This window comes from Ranitomeya variabilis, chromosome 3 (assembly GCF_051348905.1).
Source record: "Ranitomeya variabilis isolate aRanVar5 chromosome 3, aRanVar5.hap1, whole genome shotgun sequence".
Taxonomy (NCBI): Eukaryota; Metazoa; Chordata; class Amphibia; order Anura; family Dendrobatidae; genus Ranitomeya; species Ranitomeya variabilis.
The window spans coordinates 147,808,778-147,827,477 of record NC_135234.1 but is presented as its reverse complement, the minus strand read 5'-3'; the positions used below and the strand labels follow the sequence as shown (position 1 = coordinate 147,827,477).

At 43.9% G+C, this 18,700-nt stretch overlaps 1 long non-coding RNA gene across 1 annotated transcript; it reads left to right on the top strand.

The window, feature by feature from the left end:
* The first annotated feature begins 254 nt into the window (after positions 1-254).
* Positions 255-1,461, top strand: LOC143818021 (uncharacterized). Its single transcript, XR_013224264.1, has 4 exons — positions 255-567; positions 678-754; positions 833-898; positions 998-1,461. It is a non-coding gene; the product is annotated as an uncharacterized LOC143818021 (long non-coding RNA).
* Positions 1,462-18,700: the final 17,239 nt, after the last annotated feature.

The following is an 18,700-nucleotide window of genomic DNA, read 5'->3' as shown; positions in this document are numbered from 1 at the left end:
ATATGTGGCCACAATTTCTTATAGTGTTGTTTAAAATGTTTCTCTTTATAGTGCAACATAATTCTATGTCCCCACACATCACTCTATTTATGTTATCATGTGATCGCTGTTTCTAGTCGATCACCATGACTACAACACCCACTATTCATTAACAGGAAGTAGGCGTCAGGCCCGATGACGCACTTCCGGTTTCGGAGTAACACCAGACTACATCTCCCATAATCCTCCAGGGGTGGTCAGGTGACCATCCTCACTGAGAGATCCTATTGCCACAGGGCGGCCCTTCACTCCCTGACAGGATATGTCATTCACTGAACACACTTCCGGTTTCGGCGATACCTAGGATCCCACCCTGTCATTATTTAAACCAGAGACACTGGCACATGTGCATTCAACCAGCGGCGGACACCGCGTTGATGCACACCATCCATTTACAACCTATTGGTAAGTTTTGCCTTCTCTCCCTGCCACTTAGATTATCTATTGCTAACACTCTGCTATATTGCAGGGGCCGGTAACACAGTGGCACCTATCCTACAGGACTCTCAAGGAGACCTTGCACAATAGGTGAGCCACGTTTCACTCACTCCTTTTGTGATAGACACCTCCTATGGGGAATTAGGTATCTATGTAATACCACACACATGACTATAACATTGTTTTTACCTATTTTCTAGAATTTTGTGCCACTACACAAGTAACTATTGGCCAATATATACAATAACATTTATGGTGAGGAACTCATTATTATATGGTAAGATACTCAGTCCACCCATATATAGAGCCGTTTATTCCCGCAGTTATGGTAATGGCTATATATGTTTTATTACAGCCAGCACATTGAAAGTTACCCTGCTCTTTCATTCTATGGGATACATACCTATCCTGGCTATTTTAGGTGAGAATCTTCTCAGTTCTGCCTATAAGCTCTGTCTTTGTGAACTAATTTCTCCTACTGTGTGTAGCTCCTCCCACATGACTTTATATTGTGTTTCAGTTACCAACCTTACCACAATTTGAAGAACTATGCGTTCATATCCAATTAATCTGGTCAGTACACCATTCATCCCCCTCACCTTATAATACATTTTTTATCATACTATTACTGTTTCATCACTGTAGGAAATCCTTTCTTTTTAGAGGTCTATTTACAATTAATATATAGGATCTTACCTATACTCTGTGACCCTCTACATCTGACAAGCAGTCGGGTATGTAAATATACTACTCTACCCTTTCCCTACCTCTCCTGCCCTCCAACCTGACACATATCACAAAGTCTTGTGAGATTTTTCTTATTTTGATCTCCTTAGTTAAAATTACTCTATTATTGTTTTATGTACTTATTATTGTTTTGTTATACTTTTGTAATGCAGTCTACTGAAGAAGGTCTTATTGTTTTGACCGAAACGTTTATGCTGGACTGCGATCCAAGTAATAAATATTTAATTCTTAAAATCATCACTATACACAAGTTGAGTGCCAAGTTATTTACTTTCTACCACCTCCTGGACGGTCTCATGGTGTGAGGGGACACATTACATAAGTGTTTAGTTTTGCATTTGCAATGAACATAATACAAAGAGCCACCTTTTCCTTTTGCAGCTGTACAAGATGGCTCTTTCAGCTACAAATGCCTGGGGGGGTTAAAGGTTCCTTTTCAACTTGCTCCTATTAGGCCTTGGCCTACATTCCGCTCCTCCTTGATTCCCTGGGCTCTAACACCGCCAGTTGGTGCTCGGAAGTGCTGGCTGCACAGAGAAAAACACCCGTCAATGTGTCAGTGGGGTTCAGTAACGCCAGCTGTTCCCCCGCTGTGTAGCCGGCAACGTGTCCTGCAAACGCCACGCAGACACAACAGATATTAAACTGCCTCCAGTGCAGGCTTCGGCCTACACTCTGCTCCTCCTTGATTCCCTGGGCTCTAACACCGCCAGTTGGTGCTCAGAAGTGCTGGCTGCACAGAGAAAAACACTCGCCACTGTGTCAGTGGGGTTCAGTAATGCCAGCTGTTCCCCTACTGTGTAGCCGGCAATGTGTCCTGCAAACGCCAAGCAGACACAACAGGCAATAAGCTGCCTCCAGTGCAGCCTTCAGCCTACACTCTGCTCCTCCTTGATTCCCTGGGCTCTAACACCGCCGGTTGGTGCTCAGAAGTGCTGGCTGCACAGAGAAAAACACTCGCCACTGTGTCAGTGGGGTTCAGTAACACCAGCTGTTCCCCTGCTGTGTAGCCGGCAACGTGTCCTGCAAACGCCACGCAGACACAACAGACAATAAGCTGCCTCTAGTGCAGGCTTCGGCCTGCACTCTGCTCCTCCTTGATTCCCTGGGCTCTAACACCGCCAGTTGGAGCTCGGAAGTGCTGGCTGTAGAGAGAAAAACATGCGCCACTGTGTCAGTGGGGTTCAGTAATGTCAGCTGTTCCCCTACTGTGTAGCCGGCAATGTGTCCTGCAAACGCCAAGCAGACACAACAGGCAATAAGCTGCCTCCAGTGCAGGCTTCGGCCTACACTCTGCTCCTCCTTGATTCCCTGGGCTCTAACACCGCCAGTTGGTGCTCAGAAGTGCTGGCTGCACAGAGAAAAACACTCGCCACTGTGTCAGTGGGGTTCAGTAACGTCAGCTGTTCCCCTGCTGTGTAGCCGGCAACGTGTCCTGCAAACGCCACGCAGACACTACAACAAAAATTAAAGTGAACCTGCCCCCCCAGGCATTTGTAACTAAAAGAGCCACCTTGTGCAGCACAAATGCTGCATTTGGACAAGGTGGCCCTTTTTGTTATACTCATTGCACACGCAGAACTAAACACTTATAAAATGTGTCCCCTGATACCGATTACCCATCCCGGAGGTGTGACTTTCCTTCGTAATGACACGCAGCAACCCCCTTGGTGGCGTGCGCCGCCTCCTCTGCCTTGTTTGAATCTGTCCCGGAGCCTGCGCTGTTATGTTATCCCTTGGCCATGCACATTTAGCGCTGCCCGTCTTCTGGCATCATTTGTTGTCAGGATGGCTGTGCCTGTGTGACCGCCCTGTCCAAGATCACGCCCTGCAGTGTCTTATTTATTCTCACTGCGGGGCTGGGATTAATGGGCATGTGCAGTGCATATCTTCGCCTCTCACTAATCTCCTTCCGCCTTCTTCAGACTTTGCGGCTTCACGGCCGTGGCATGCGATAAGGGATCAGCTGACGCCGCACAGTCTAAAGCAGGCATAAGGACATGAGTGAGAGGCAAAGATATTAACTGTGCAAGGCCATGAATCCCAGCCCCGCAGTGTGAATACATCAGAAGAAACTGCAGGGCTGGGATTCATGGGTGTTGTGAAATTGGATTTTGGGCTCCCCCGGTGGCCACTGGTGGAATTGAACTGGTGTGCATCATCCCCTCTGTTCACCTGTTTCCATCAGGATGTGGGAGTCGCTATTTAACCTTGCTCCTCTGTCACTTCCATGCCGGTCAACATTGTAATCAGAAGCCTTTCTGTGCATGTTCCTGCTGCTAGACAACTCCCAGCTAAGTTGGACTTTAGTCCTCGTTTGTTTTTGCATTTTGTTCCAGTTCACTGCTGTAGTTTCGTTTCTGTGTCTGGAAAGCTCTTGTGATCTGAAATTGCCACTCTGATGTTATGAGTTAATACTAGAGTCTTAAAGTAATTTCAGGATGGTATTTTGATAGGGTTTTCAGCTGACCATGAAAGTGCCCTTTCTGTCTTCCTGCTATCTAGTAAGCGGACCTCAATTTTGCTAAACCTATTTTCATACTACGTTTGTCATTTCATCTAAAAACACCGCCAATATATGTGGGGGCCTCTGTCTGCCTTTCGGGGAAATTTCTCTAGAGGTGAGCCAGGACTATATTTTCCTCTGCCAGGATTAGTTAGTCCTCCGGCCGGCGCTGGGCGTCTAGGGATAAAAAACGTAGGCAACGCTACCCGGCTACTGTTAGTTGTGCGGCAGGTTTAGTTCATGGTCAGTTTAGTTTCCATCCTTCCAAGAGCTAGTACTTATGTTTGCTGGGCTATGTTCTCTTGCCATTGAGAACCATAACACATGGGCATGCGCAGTGCATATCTTCGCACCTCACTCATCTCCTTCCGCCTTCTTCAGACTGTGCGGCTTCACGGCCATGGCATGCGATAAGGGATCAGCTGACGCCGCACAGTCTAAAGCAGGCGTAAGGACATGAGTGAGAGGCGAAGATATTTACTGCGCAAGGCCATGAATCCCAGCCCGGCAGTGTAAATAAATCGGAAGACACTGCGGGGCTGGGATTCATGGGCATGCGCAGTAACAGCACATGGCCAAAGGATAATACAACAGCGCAGACTCCGGAACACAAAAAAACAACGCTCAGGAGGCTGTGCTCAGCACCAAGGGGGTATTTTTGACAGCTGTGCTTCGTCTCATTAAGAAGGAAAGTCCCACCTCCGAGACGGTTTCGCGGTATAAGGGGCAAAATTTTAGAAGTATTTCATTCAGCGTGTGCAAGGAACATAATTAAAAGAGCCACCTTTTCCTTGTGCAGCATTATTGCTGCACAAGGTGGCTCTTCTACTTACTAACGCCTGGGGGGGGTTAAAAGTTCCCTTTCAATTTGCTCCAATTAGGCTTCAGCCTACACTCTGTTCCTCCTGCTGACCCTGGGCTCTAACACCACCAGTTGGTGCTCGGAAGTGCTGGCTGCACAGAGAAAAACACCTGCCACTGTGTCAGTGGGGTTCTTTAACACCAGCTGTTCCCCTGCTGTGTAGCTGGCAACATGTCCTGCAAATGTCAAGCAGACACAACAGATATTAAACTGCCTCCAGTGCAGGATTCGGCCTACACTCTGCTCCTCTGCTCCTCCTGCTGACCCTGGGCTCTAACACCGCCAGTTGGTGCTCGGAAGTGCTGGCTGCACAGAGAAAAACACCCGCCACTGTGTCAGTGGGGTTCTGTAACGCCAGCTGTTCCCCTGCTGTATAGCCGGCAATGTGTCCTGCAAACGCCACGCTGACACAACAGATATTAAACTGCCTCCAGTTCAGGCTTCGGCCTACATTCTGCTCCTCTGCTCCTCCTGCTGACCCTGGGCTCTAACCCTGCCAGTTGGTGCTCGGAAGTTCTGGCTGCACAGAGAAAAACACCCACCACTGTGTCAGTGGGGTTCAGTAACGCCAGCTGTTCCCCTGCTGTGTAGCCGGCAACGTGTCCTGCAAATGGCACACAGGCACAACAGACAATAAGCTGCCTCCAGTGCAGGCTTTGGCCTACACTCTGCTCCCCCTGCTGACCCTTGGCTCCAACACCACTAGTTTGGGCTCTAGGAAGACAATCTTGAATAGGTCCCCCTGGTTCCAGTACCGTCAGCTGGTTCCGGGCAGAGCCTTTGGCTTAGGTGCCTCCTTCTGGGTATCCGAGTTCCACCAACATCAGGTGGTCCTTGGTAGTGCTTTCTGGCATGGGTACCTCCTGCTTAGTAACTGGGTTCCAGTAACATCAGCTGGTCCTCGGTATTTCCATTGGCTATTTTTCCTTCGGCTACCCATCCGGGTTCCAGTACCGTCAGCTGGTTCTCGGCAGTGTCTTTTGCTCTTGTACCTTCTGCTCCCCATCCTGGTTCCAGTCCTGTCAGCTTGTTCCGGGCAGAGCCTTTGGCTTAGGTGCCTCCTTCTGGGTATTCGAGTTCCCCCAACGTCAGGTGGTCCTTGGTAGGGCATTCTGGCCTGGGTACCTCCTGCTTAGTAACCGGGTTCCAGTAACGTCAGCTGGTCCTCAGTAGTTCCATTGGCTCTTGGACCTTTGGTTAGCCATCCGAGTTCCAGTTCCATCAGCTGGTTATCGGCATTTTCTCAGCCTTCTTGTACCTTCTGCTACATTTCCAAATTCAAGACCCTAAAGACGACGACCCGGAAGACCGAGAAGCAGAAGAACAAGAGGCTGCAGAACAAAGAGCAGAAGAACATTAAGCACAAGACTAAACATCAGAGCAAAAGATATTATGTAAATTATAAGCAGAAGAAGCCTAAGCAGTGTATGGGGGTGAGTCCGTTCCTCCTCGTGGTGCCCCTGGAAAAAGCCTGCTGCTGCAGGCCTAACTGAACTCGGACAAATCCTGTTGTAACTCTTTTGTGACAGGCAGAATGGAAGGTGTAATCTTCAAACTGTTATAGATAACAACTACAGGAATGCCTGTCACAAATAATAATATGATGAAGAAGTTGAATATGAAGAAGAATAATAGTTTAATAAAAAGAATATGAAGAATGTAACAAAAAAAATAATAGGTAGAAGATGAAGAAGAAGATGAATAAGGTGAAGAAGAAGTTGATGTCAAAGATGCTGCTTTTGAGCATGATGAAGAAGAAAGTGTCGGAGAAGTAAAAAAGAAGGTGAAGGGCATGGAAGTAGTGAAACATCAATATCTGACAAAATAAAAAAAATCTTAACATAGTCAATATCTTTGTAACTCCGAACGTCTTAAAAAAAATTACAATTCCTGCTATTCTATTTGATTGGGCTACACCTCTATGCCTTTAATGTCTCTGCCACCTCCCCCAATACATCCTACATTATTCTTAGTTGTTTTCCTTCATGTAGAATGAACCTACAAGGAAAGAAAGGGTTTATTTTAATTCCGATATTTTGGTCCCATTGACTTGCATTGGCATCGGGTATCGGCGATAGCCGATATTTTTTTAATATCGGCCGATCCAATCCGATACCGATACTTTCCGATATCGGAAGGTATCACTCAACACTAGTCATATTTAATGTTTGCGTACATCTTAGTGTTTACACAGGGCTTCTGTATTCTTTTATTTGTATATTTGTGAATTATTGTGGTGACCTTTACACCAGCATTTTATTAACACTGAATGCTGTACTTCAATCCCAATATGTAATCATTCAGAGGTATGTGTTTAGGGTTTAAATGTGTTACTCATACTTTTTGAATAACTTTTCTTTGTGTTTTTTCCACAATTTAAAAATAAAATGATATGGGTGTGTTAGGGCTAGCCGAACGCACTGAGTATAGATAGGTAGCTACAAGGTGCGTTCGCAGCCTGGGGTCCACCGTGCAGAGATATCTGCTGCTAAGTGACGGCGAATAAATTCTGAGCTCATACGTGGGTTAAGCTTCACCCTGTGTGAACTGGAAGCGATCTCTGTAGCCTCACAGAGTCGCTCCGTACACAAAACTATTACCGTAACTAGGGTTGTGCTTGCTCTGGAACTCTTCTGTGCTAACCACACACATGAAGGAACCAGATGCTAAGCCAAGGCTAATTGCCCCCACTGACGCTAGCTGCCTGCCTGAGTGTACAGTCCCAAAGCTACAGCCTCACACCACACATGTATAGTATCCACTGGCATAAGCCAAACAAATTTGATCCTCGCGCATGGCCGTGAGGCCATGCAAACCTTTTATAATTGTAGCTCTTCAGGACCTTCCTGGTGGACCGATGGGAGCTGCTACAGGACCTGAGCGTGTGACCCCGACCTCCAATGAGAGGTCCTCCCATGGGCATGCCCAGTGCGTGAAAATCAGGACTTAGTCCCAGAAAAGCCTGCTCACCGCTGACCAGTGCTGGCTACAAAGGCAGAGCCTGGAAAGGCAACAGTAACCATTCGCACAGTATCAGGCTGAGCCAGACGCTGGGACCGACGTCTCTGCTGAGCAGGTTCCACTGCAGCTGGAGGAGAATGGGAGACTGCAGCAGACATGGTTTGAGATTCCCACTGTGCAGTGGTGGGAACTCGACAACCTAACAGGTTGTCACTTTGTATTGGTTGCATATATTTCATTCATTCTCATGTAACTTAGGAGAAAATTTCTATTGGTGTTACATGGTAACAAGGTTGTCTTGACAACTTGAACGCACTTAACTAAAGTAAAGGAACCGTCTTATTTTATTATCTACTTCACAATGTGAAAAAGAACAATTTAAAGCAAAACACTTTCAAGTGAAAAGAAATGTGAACACAAGTTTTATACTGAGAAATAAAATGTTCTATTGTTTTCATAAGCATTTTGTGTTCTTGTTTAATACAAGCAACGCACATAACTGTTTGGAAGTGTATTCTTACAATATAACTTCTGTTTATCTTATTGTTTTAAGTCTCACAAATTGGGCAATTCTACTTATATCTCCAATAGGCAAACAGATGCTTCGGAAGCTGAATCTGTTGATGATTCTCTAGTATAATTGCCTATATAGCAGCCATATGCATTCCCAAAGGTATATTAATAAATTGGCTCATAAATATGTATTACATTTATAGCATAGGTAAAATTACATATGTAGAAATATAATCAACATTTGTTTTACTTAAACAAATGTTTAAATTTCAATGAAATGGTTAAATAGCATAATGTCTTTCTATCAAAAAGAATTGTGCGACATACAAACATAATTTAATATTCAATATATTTTTAATGTAATATTATTCATTAAATGAGCTGTACACTCTGATGAATACTGTTTTTCTCAGGAAGATTCCTGACAATTAATAGGTTATGATAAGAGATAATCGAATAAATCAGCTCCTGAAATTTACAAGAAGTAGCAAAGTTAAATAAAAGAAATTGCAATTCGATTTATGCTAATAGCAAAGAAAAATATGCCTGGTGCTACTTCAGATGTTGCATCACACAGAGAGCAAGTTCTCATGTCGTCAGCCACCACAAGCTATTACTGCAACCAATATGGGAGGTCTATCACAGGCACTATAAGATATGTTCCAGGGTTTTGAGTTTTAACCTCTTAGTGACAGAGCCAAATTTTAAAAATCTGATCAGTGTCACTTTATGTGATAATAACTCTGGAACGCGTTGACAAATTCCAGTGATTTTGAGTTTGTTTTTTCTTGACACATTATACTTTATGATAGTGGTAAATTTAGGTTGATATGTTTTGTGTTTATTTATAAAAAATATCACAAATTTGACAAAAATTTTAAAAAATTAGCGATTTTCAAACTTTGAATGATTATCCCTTTAATCCAGAGAGTCACACCACACAAAACATTAATAAATAATATTTCCCACATGTCTGCTTTACATCAGCTCCTGTTGTGAAATTGGATTCTGGGCTCCCCCGGTGGCCACTTGTGGAATTGAACTTGTGTGCATCATCCCCTCTGTTCACCTGCTCCTATCAGGATGTGGGAGTCGCTATATAACCTTGCTCCTCTGTCAGTTTCTTGCCGGTCAACAATGTAATCAGAAGCCTTCTGTGCTTGTTCCTGCTACTAGACAACTCCCAGCTAAGTTGGACTTTTGTCCTTGTGTGTTTTTGCATTTTGTTCCTGTTCACAGCTGCTGTTTCGTTACTGTGTCTGGAAAGCTCTTGTGATCGGAAATTGCCACTCTGGTGTTATGAGTTAATGCTAGAGTCTTAAAGGAATTTCTGGATGGTGTTTTGATAGGGTTTTCTGCTGACCATGAAAGTGTCCTTTCTGTCTTCCTGCTATCTAGAAAGCGGACCTCGATTTTGCTAAACCTATTTTCATACTACGTTTGTCTTTTCATCTAAAATCACCGCCAATATATGTGGGGGCCTCTGTCTGCCTTTTGGGAAAATTTCTCTAGAGGTGAGCCAGGACTGTCTTTTCCTCTGCTAGGATTAGGTAGTTCTCCGGCTGGCGCTGGGCATCTAGGGTTAAAAAACGTAGGCATGCTACCCGGCCACTTCTAGTTGTGCGGCAGGTTTAGTTCATGGTCAGTATAGTTTCCATCTTCCAAGAGCTAGTTCTCATATATGCTGGGCTATATTCTCTCGCCATTGAGAATCATGACAGTTTGACCGGCCAAAAAAAGGGTTAAATTACTGGCTGAGAAAGGAGAGAAAAAAGAAGTCTGCTACAATTTTTTTTTTTTTTTTTCCTCTAGTTCTGAGTGTGCTCTTAATTGAATCTCTTGCTAGTCTGCCTATACTGCAGCCTTCCTCTCTTTCTCTCCTTCTAATCCTTGAATGGCTCTGTGTTCACCTGTTTCAAATGGATCTTCAGAGTGTAGCTACAGGTTTGAATAATCTCGCCACAAAGGTACAAAATTTGCAAGATTTTGTTGTTCATGCACCTATGTCTGAGCCTAGAATTCCTTTGCCTGAATTCTTCTCGGGGAATAGATCTCACTTTCAAAATTTTAAAAATAATTGCAAATTGTTTTTGTCCCTGAAGTCTCGCTCTGCCGGAGACCCTGCACAGCAGGTCAGGATTGTAATTTCCTTGCTCCGGGGCGACCCTCAAGACTGGGCTTTTGCATTGGCACCAGGGGATCCTGCGTTGCTCAATGTGGATGCGTTTTTTCTGGCCTTGGGGTTGCTTTATGAGGAACCTCATTTAGAGCTTCAGGCGGAAAAGGCCTTGATGTCCTTGTCTCAGGGGCAAGATGAAGCTGAAATATACTGCCAAAAATTCCGCAAATGGTCTGTGCTTACTCAGTGGAATGAGTGCGCCCTGGCGGCGATTTTCAGAGAAGGTCTCTCTGATGCCATTAAGGATGTTATGGTGGGGTTCCCTGTGCCTGCGAGTCTGAATGAGTCCATGACGATGGCTATTCAGATCGATAGGCGTCTGCGGGAGCGCAAACCTGTGCACCATTTGGCGGTGTCTACTGAGAAAACGCCAGAAAATATGCAATGTGATAGAATTCTGTCCAGAAGCGAGCGGCAGAATTTTAGACGAAAAAATGGGTTGTGCTTCTATTGTGGTGATTCAACTCATGTTATATCAGCATGCTTTAAGCGTACTAAGAAGCCTGACAAGTCTGTTTTAATTAGCACTTTACAGTCTAAGTTTATTCTATCTGTGACCCTGATTTGTTCTTTGTCATCTATTACCGCGGACGCCTATGTCGACTCTGGCGCTGCTTTGAGTCTTATGGATTGGTCCTTTGCCAAACGCTGTGGGTATGATTTGGAGCCACTGGAGGCTCCGATACCTCTGAAAGGGATTGACTCCACCCCATTGGCTAGTAATAAACCACAATACTGGACACAAGTGACTATGCGTGTTAATCCGGATCACCAGGAGGTTATTCGCTTTCTGGTGCTGTATAATCTACATGATGTTTTGGTGCTGGGATTGCCATGGCTGCAATCTCATAACCCAGTCCTCGACTGGAGAGCTATGTCTGTGTTAAGCTGGGGATGTAAAGGAACTCATGGGGACGTACCTTTGGTTTCCATTTCATCATCTATTCCCTCTGAGATTCCTGAATTCTTGTCTGACTTTCGTGACGTTTTTGAAGAACCCAAGGTTGGTTCACTACCTCCGCACCGGGAGTGCGATTGTGCCATAGACTTGATTCCGGGTAGTAAATACCCTAAGGGTCGTTTATTTAATCTGTCTGTGCCTGAACACGCTGCTATGCGAGAATATATAAAGGAGTCCTTGGAAAAGGGACATATTCGTCCTTCGTCATCTCCCTTAGGAGCCGGTTTTTTCTTTGTGTCTAAGAAAGACGGCTCCTTGAGGCCGTGTATTGATTATCGACTTTTGAATAAAATCACGGTTAAATATCAATATCCGTTACCACTGCTTACTGATTTGTTTGCTCGTATAAAGGGGGCCAAGTGGTTCTCTAAGATTGATCTCCGTGGGGCGTATAATTTGGTGCGAATCAAGCAGGGGGATGAGTGGAAAACCGCATTTAATACGCCCGAGGGCCATTTTGAGTATTTGGTGATGCCTTTTGGTCTTTCAAATGCCCCTTCAGTCTTCCAGTCCTTTATGCATGACATTTTCCGCGATTATTTGGATAAATTTATGATTGTGTATCTGGATGATATTCTGATTTTTTCGGATGACTGGGACTCTCATGTCCAGCAGGTCAGGAGGGTTTTTCAGGTTTTGCGGTCTAATTCCTTGTGTGTGAAGGGTTCTAAGTGTGTTTTTGGGGTTCAAAAGATTTCTTTCTTGGGATACATTTTTTCCCCCTCTTCCATCGAGATGGATCCTGTCAAGGTTCAGGCTATTGGTGATTGGACGCAACCCTCTTCTCTTAAGAGTCTTCAGAAATTTTTGGGCTTTGCTAACTTTTATCGTCGATTTATTGCTGGTTTTTCTGATGTTGTAAAACCATTGACTGATTTGACTAAGAAGGGTGCTGATGTTGCTGATTGGTCCCCTGATGCTGTGGAGGCCTTTCGGGAGCTCAAGCGCCGCTTTTCTTCCGCCCCAGTGTTGCGTCAGCCTGATGTTGCTCTTCCTTTTCAGGTTGAGGTCGACGCTTCTGAAATCGGAGCTGGGGCGGTGTTGTCGCAGAGAAGTTCCGACTGCTCCGTGATGAGACCTTGTGCTTTTTTTTCCCGTAAATTTTCGCCCGCCGAGCGGAATTATGATATTGGGAATCGGGAGCTTTTGGCCATGAAGTGGGCTTTTGAGGAGTGGCGTCACTGGCTTGAGGGGGCCAGACATCAGGTGGTGGTATGGACTGACCACAAAAATTTAATTTACCTTGAGTCTGCCAGGCGCCTGAATCCTAGACAGGCGCGCTGGTCGTTGTTTTTCTCTCGGTTTAATTTTGTGGTGTCGTACCTACCGGGTTCTAAGAATGTTAAGGCGGATGCCCTTTCTAGGAGTTTTGAGCCTGACTCCCCTGGTAATTCTGAGCCCACAGGTATCCTTAAAGATGGAGTGATATTGTCTGCCGTTTCTCCAGACCTGCGGCGGGCCTTGCAGGAGTTTCAGGCGGATAGACCTGATCGTTGCCCACCTGGTAGACTGTTTGTTCCTGAGGATTGGACCAGTAGAGTCATCTCTGAGGTTCATTCTTCTGCGTTGGCAGGTCATCCTGGAATCTTTGGTACCAGGGATTTGGTGGCAAGGTCCTTCTGGTGGCCTTCCCTGTCACGAGATGTGCGAGGCTTTGTGCAGTCTTGTGACGTTTGTGCTCGTGCCAAGCCTTGTTGTTCTCGGGCTAGTGGATTGTTGTTGCCCTTGCCTATCCCGAAGAGGCCTTGGACGCACATCTCGATGGATTTTATTTCGGATCTGCCTGTTTCTCAGAAGATGTCTGTCATCTGGGTGGTGTGTGACCGTTTCTCTAAGATGGTCCATCTGGTTCCCTTGCCTAAGTTGCCTTCTTCTTCCGAGTTGGTTCCTCTGTTTTTTCAAAATGTTGTTCGTTTGCATGGTATTCCTGAGAATATCGTTTCTGACAGAGGGACCCAATTCGTGTCTAGATTTTGGCGGGCATTCTGTGCTAGGATGGGCATAGATTTGTCTTTTTCGTCTGCTTTCCATCCTCAGACTAATGGCCAGACCGAGCGGACTAATCAGACCTTGGAGACATATTTGAGGTGTTTTGTGTCTGCGGATCAGGATGATTGGGTTGCTTTTTTGCCTTTGGCGGAGTTCGCCCTCAATAATCGGGCCAGCTCTGCCACCTTGGTGTCCCCGTTTTTCTGTAATTTGGGGTTTCATCCTCGATTTTCCTCCGGTCAAGTGGAATCTTCGGATTGTCCTGGAGTGGATGCTGTGGTGGAGAGGTTGCATCAGATTTGGGGGCAGGTGGTGGACAATTTGAAGTTGTCCCAGGAGAAGAATCAGCTTTTTGCCAACCGCCGTCGTCGTGTTGGTCCTCGGCTTTGTGTTGGGGACTTGGTGTGGTTGTCTTCTCGTTTTGTCCCTATGAGGGTTTCTTCTCCTAAGTTTAAGCCTCGGTTCATCGGCCCGTACAAGATATTGGAGATTCTTAACCCTGTGTCCTTCCGTTTGGACCTCCCTGCATCCTTTTCGATTCATAATGTTTTTCATCGGTCATTGTTGCGCAGGTATGAGGTACCGGTTGTGCCTTCCGTTGAGCCTCCTGCTCCGGTGTTGGTTGAGGGTGAGTTGGAGTACGTTGTGGAAAAGATCTTAGACTCTCGTGTTTCCAGACGGAGACTCCAGTATCTGGTCAAATGGAAGGGATACGGTCAGGAGGATAATTCTTGGGTCACTGCCTCTGATGTTCATGCCTCCGATCTTGTCCGTGCCTTTCATAGGGCTCATCCTGATCGCCCTGGTGGTTCTGGTGAGGGTTCGGTGCCCCCTCCTTGAGGGGGGGGTACTGTTGTGAAATTGGATTCTGGGCTCCCCCGGTGGCCACTTGTGGAATTGAACTTGTGTGCATCATCCCCTCTGTTCACCTGCTCCTATCAGGATGTGGGAGTCGCTATATAACCTTGCTCCTCTGTCAGTTTCTTGCCGGTCAACAATGTAATCAGAAGCCTTCTGTGCTTGTTCCTGCTACTAGACAACTCCCAGCTAAGTTGGACTTTTGTCCTTGTGTGTTTTTGCATTTTGTTCCTGTTCACAGCTGCTGTTTCGTTACTGTGTCTGGAAAGCTCTTGTGATCGGAAATTGCCACTCTGGTGTTATGAGTTAATGCTAGAGTCTTAAAGGAATTTCTGGATGGTGTTTTGATAGGGTTTTCTGCTGACCATGAAAGTGTCCTTTCTGTCTTCCTGCTATCTAGAAAGCGGACCTCGATTTTGCTAAACCTATTTTCATACTACGTTTGTCTTTTCATCTAAAATCACCGCCAATATATGTGGGGGCCTCTGTCTGCCTTTTGGGAAAATTTCTCTAGAGGTGAGCCAGGACTGTCTTTTCCTCTGCTAGGATTAGGTAGTTCTCCGGCTGGCGCTGGGCATCTAGGGTTAAAAAACGTAGGCATGCTACCCGGCCACTTCTAGTTGTGCGGCAGGTTTAGTTCATGGTCAGTATAGTTTCCATCTTCCAAGAGCTAGTTCTCATATATGCTGGGCTATATTCTCTCGCCATTGAGAATCATGACAAGCTCCATTTGTAAAATGTTGTTTTATTTTGTTAGCATTTTAGGAGGTTTAAAAATGTAGCAGCAATTTTTAATTTTTTCATGGAAATTTACAAAATTATTTTTTTAGGGACCTATGCATGTTTGAAGTGACTTTAGGGGTCCTATATATTGTAAAAGCCCCCAAAGTGATTTCATTTTAAAACACCACCCCTCGACATATTAAAATTTGCAGTCACGTAGTTTATTAACCCTTCAGGTGATTTTCAGGAATTAGTGCAAAACGACATGACAGAATTAAAAAGTATATTTTTACCACCTAAATGTTGCTGACTTTTGAGCAGGCCGCTGTAGCCCGCAGACTTTAAGGCCGCTTTATGGTTGTGAAGTGCCATGACAAACATCAGAACCACACGATTATGATCTCACGATGCCGATGGGGATAAAGGGGGAGAACCCACTCTCTCTTAAACATTTATATGATATAGTCATTATTGACAGCAGCATCTAAGGGGTTAAACAGATATGGACGGTGACAACACTGATCGCGGCTGATGCAGCAAGTTGTCAGCTATAGTGTACAGCCAACAGCTGCTGGATTGTTGCCTGTATGGGAATGCTAGACTCTTATATCTCAGGTCAGTTAAAAGACGTATTGACGTCATTAAGGGGTTAACAGGATAGAAATTCACGACTCATAGCTCATCATTAGGGCAGGTGCAGAAGAGCGAATTTTTGCTCTGAGTACAATTCGACTAAACACCCAGACTGATTTTATTCTATGGTGCCTCATACATGTTCAATCTATTCCTCGGACTGAGCAGGAAAAAAATGCTGAATTCCGGAGATTAATCTAATATTCGGATCGCACTTGGCCATGCAAATCAATAAGCCATTGGACTGCTCTCGGATAACATTTGAGTGGAGTTCGATTTCCTTGGACAGATACAATGGAGAAGATGGAAAAATTTGTCCATCCATTTGCTCCTCAACTGGGAGAATTGGATCATACAATGCTAATGCTCAGATAAAACGCTGATTAAAATTTTATCAGAGTGTGATTTGCATAATTAACCCAATTCTTTTGAATAACCGAATATACACTCTTGTGGCCCTAGCCTTAGATATGGGAGGTAGAAAGGCCTAAATCAGAGTTTTGGCATACTACTGGAGCACTGTAGAATATTTAAAATGGCGGTGATTGTCTCAGTCTTTGAATAATAACACATAGTGATAAACAGTTGCAGGACATGCAGAGTCTGTTTTACTGTGAATTAATTTTTCTATATATATTCGAGTACAGCACAATATTAATACAACTTTTTTTGTTAACACTTGACACTCTACAAACAAGAAGAGCTTTTTTTAAATGGAACCTGTCACATGAAAATAAATTCTATTGACCTGCAGCTATGGGGTTAATTAGCAGGTTAATAGCATTGTTAATCTGTAGTGATGAGCTAATATACTCGTTACTCGAGATTTCCCGAGCACGCTCGGGGTCCTCCGAGTATTTTTCAGTGCTCAGAGATTTAGTTTTCCTTGCAGCAGCTGAATGACTTACAGCTACTAGCCTGCTTGATTACATGTGGGGATTCCCTAGCAACCAGGCAACCCCCACATGTACTTATGCTGGCTAACAGATGTAAATCATTCAGCTGCGGCAAGAAAAACTAAATCTCCGAGCACTAAAAAATACTCGGAGGACCTCCGAGCCTGCTCGGGAAATCTCTAGTAACGAGTATATTCGCTCATCACTATTAATCTGCCCTGTGCACCCCCCTCAAAGAACAACAGCCAAACCTTATGCTGAATTTGCTGTCAGTCAGTGCGGGGTCACGTTATACAGATAGAGCAGTGACTGAATTCATGCCGGCAACACCCCTATAACTGAGTGCCGAACACTGTTAGGGGGAATAAAGTTAATTTCCTCCCGGAAGCAGGGCTCTGAGTGCATGCGCAGGACATGTTCAAAATGCTACTAACCTGCAGATTAACAAATGATCTTCAGGTTAACCCCCTAGTGACCACCAATATGTCTTTTTACTGACATAGAGACTAGCATCCCACTATGGATGACAATTCAGCAGCTGTCAGCTGTACATTATAGCAGACAACTTGCTGCATCAGCCACAGTCAGTGCTGGTACCCACTACAGCCGTTTAAGCACTTAAATGCTGCTGTCAAAAATGACCTCAGCATCTAGATGATTAAAAGAGTGTGGGCTCCCTCTTTAACCCCTTCGGCACGCTATGATCTTATTTGTGTGGTCCAGATGTTTCCCATGGCAATTCATAAACAAATAATGGCCATAAGTCTGTTGGCTATAGTGGTCTGATATCAACATTTACATGCTAAAAATACATTTCTTCATCCCTGTCATGCCACTTTGCATTAATTCCTGAAAAGCATCTGAAGCGTTAGTAAACTACCTGAAAGCAATTTTGAATATGTCAGGGGGCGCTGTTTTTAATATGGGATCACTTTTGGGGGTTTTCAAATATATAGGACCCTCAAAGTCACTTCCAAAGCTTAATAGGTTCCTAAAAAAAGAAGTTTTGTAAATTTTCGTGAAAAAAAGGAAAAATTATTGCTACATTTTTAAACCTTTTAAAATGCTAACAAAATAAAATAACATTTTACAAATTGTGTTGATGTAATACAGACATGAAGGAAATGTTATTTATTAATGTTTTTGTGTGATATAACTACCTGGATTAAAGGGAAAATTATTCAAAGTTTGAAAATTGCACTTTTTTTACCATTTTTTATAACATTTCTGATATTTTTAAAAATAAATAAAAAAAACATCGACCTAAATTTATCATTATCATAATCAATGTGTTATGTTGATGCTTTCCAGAGTTATTACCACATATAGTGACACTGGTCAGATTTCCAAAAATTGGCCCAGTCACAAATGGGTTAATTGCAATTTTTCATGTGACAGGTTCCCTTTCAGCCGCACTTTTCCTTCTGAAGTAAAACACTGAAATCAAAGCTTGTATGCTTGAAGAAGCATGATTCCTGGCTTTTGAGACTAACAAGCCACACACAATATCTGTTTTTGTAATACTCTTGTAATTTTATTTTGAGAATTATCTACCTCACAAAAATGCTTTAAAAAAGTAAAAAATATTTTTGGATACTATTACACTGGTACACGCCATATAAATGACTTTTGAGACATCTACCTACCTGGGCTTTTTTGTCACTCCATGTTTCAGAAAGTCCAGGTGGGATGTTCCTTTCTTTTTTTTTATTTTATTTTTAAAGCAAAGACATATTTTACTGCTTATATTCCTGATCAACTAGTCTAATTTAGCAACCATACACCGTAAAGGCTTTTTTTTGTCATGGAGGGTATAAAATGTTACGGAATATTGAAAGAATAGTAAAAGAATTATACACACATTAATCTTTTGGCATACCAATTTTATTAATCCATATTTGCCACTTATACTCCGGAAGGCAATGATGGCTGGCATCACAATTTGCTCTCCATGAGTGTACTTACCTACCAAAGGAGCATTCTTAGTTACAGCACTTTGTTGGGGATGGAAATAGAATATTGTGTCAAATAAAGAAAAATCATTATAATGCCTTTTACTTTTGCCATCCCTGTTTTACTAGCCAATATTAGCAACCATACAACCCACAAAAATATGGTGGGTTGGTGCCACATTTGGAAGTCATACTGTATACATACCTCTCATTCTTGTAACATCATCCACTATGGCTTAGTATATTTAATTTGTTCGGCAAAAAATTGAAAAATATTTACCGAAAATCTAAACATTCACTGTGCATAAAATTTTCAGCACAACTTTTTGCCTCTCATTTGCATTCTAGTGGGAACAAAGCTGTGGGCATAATGGAATATATGGCACATCACTCGTTTCAGTCAGAGCATATTAACCCCTTTCTCACCTCAGACAGGATAGTAT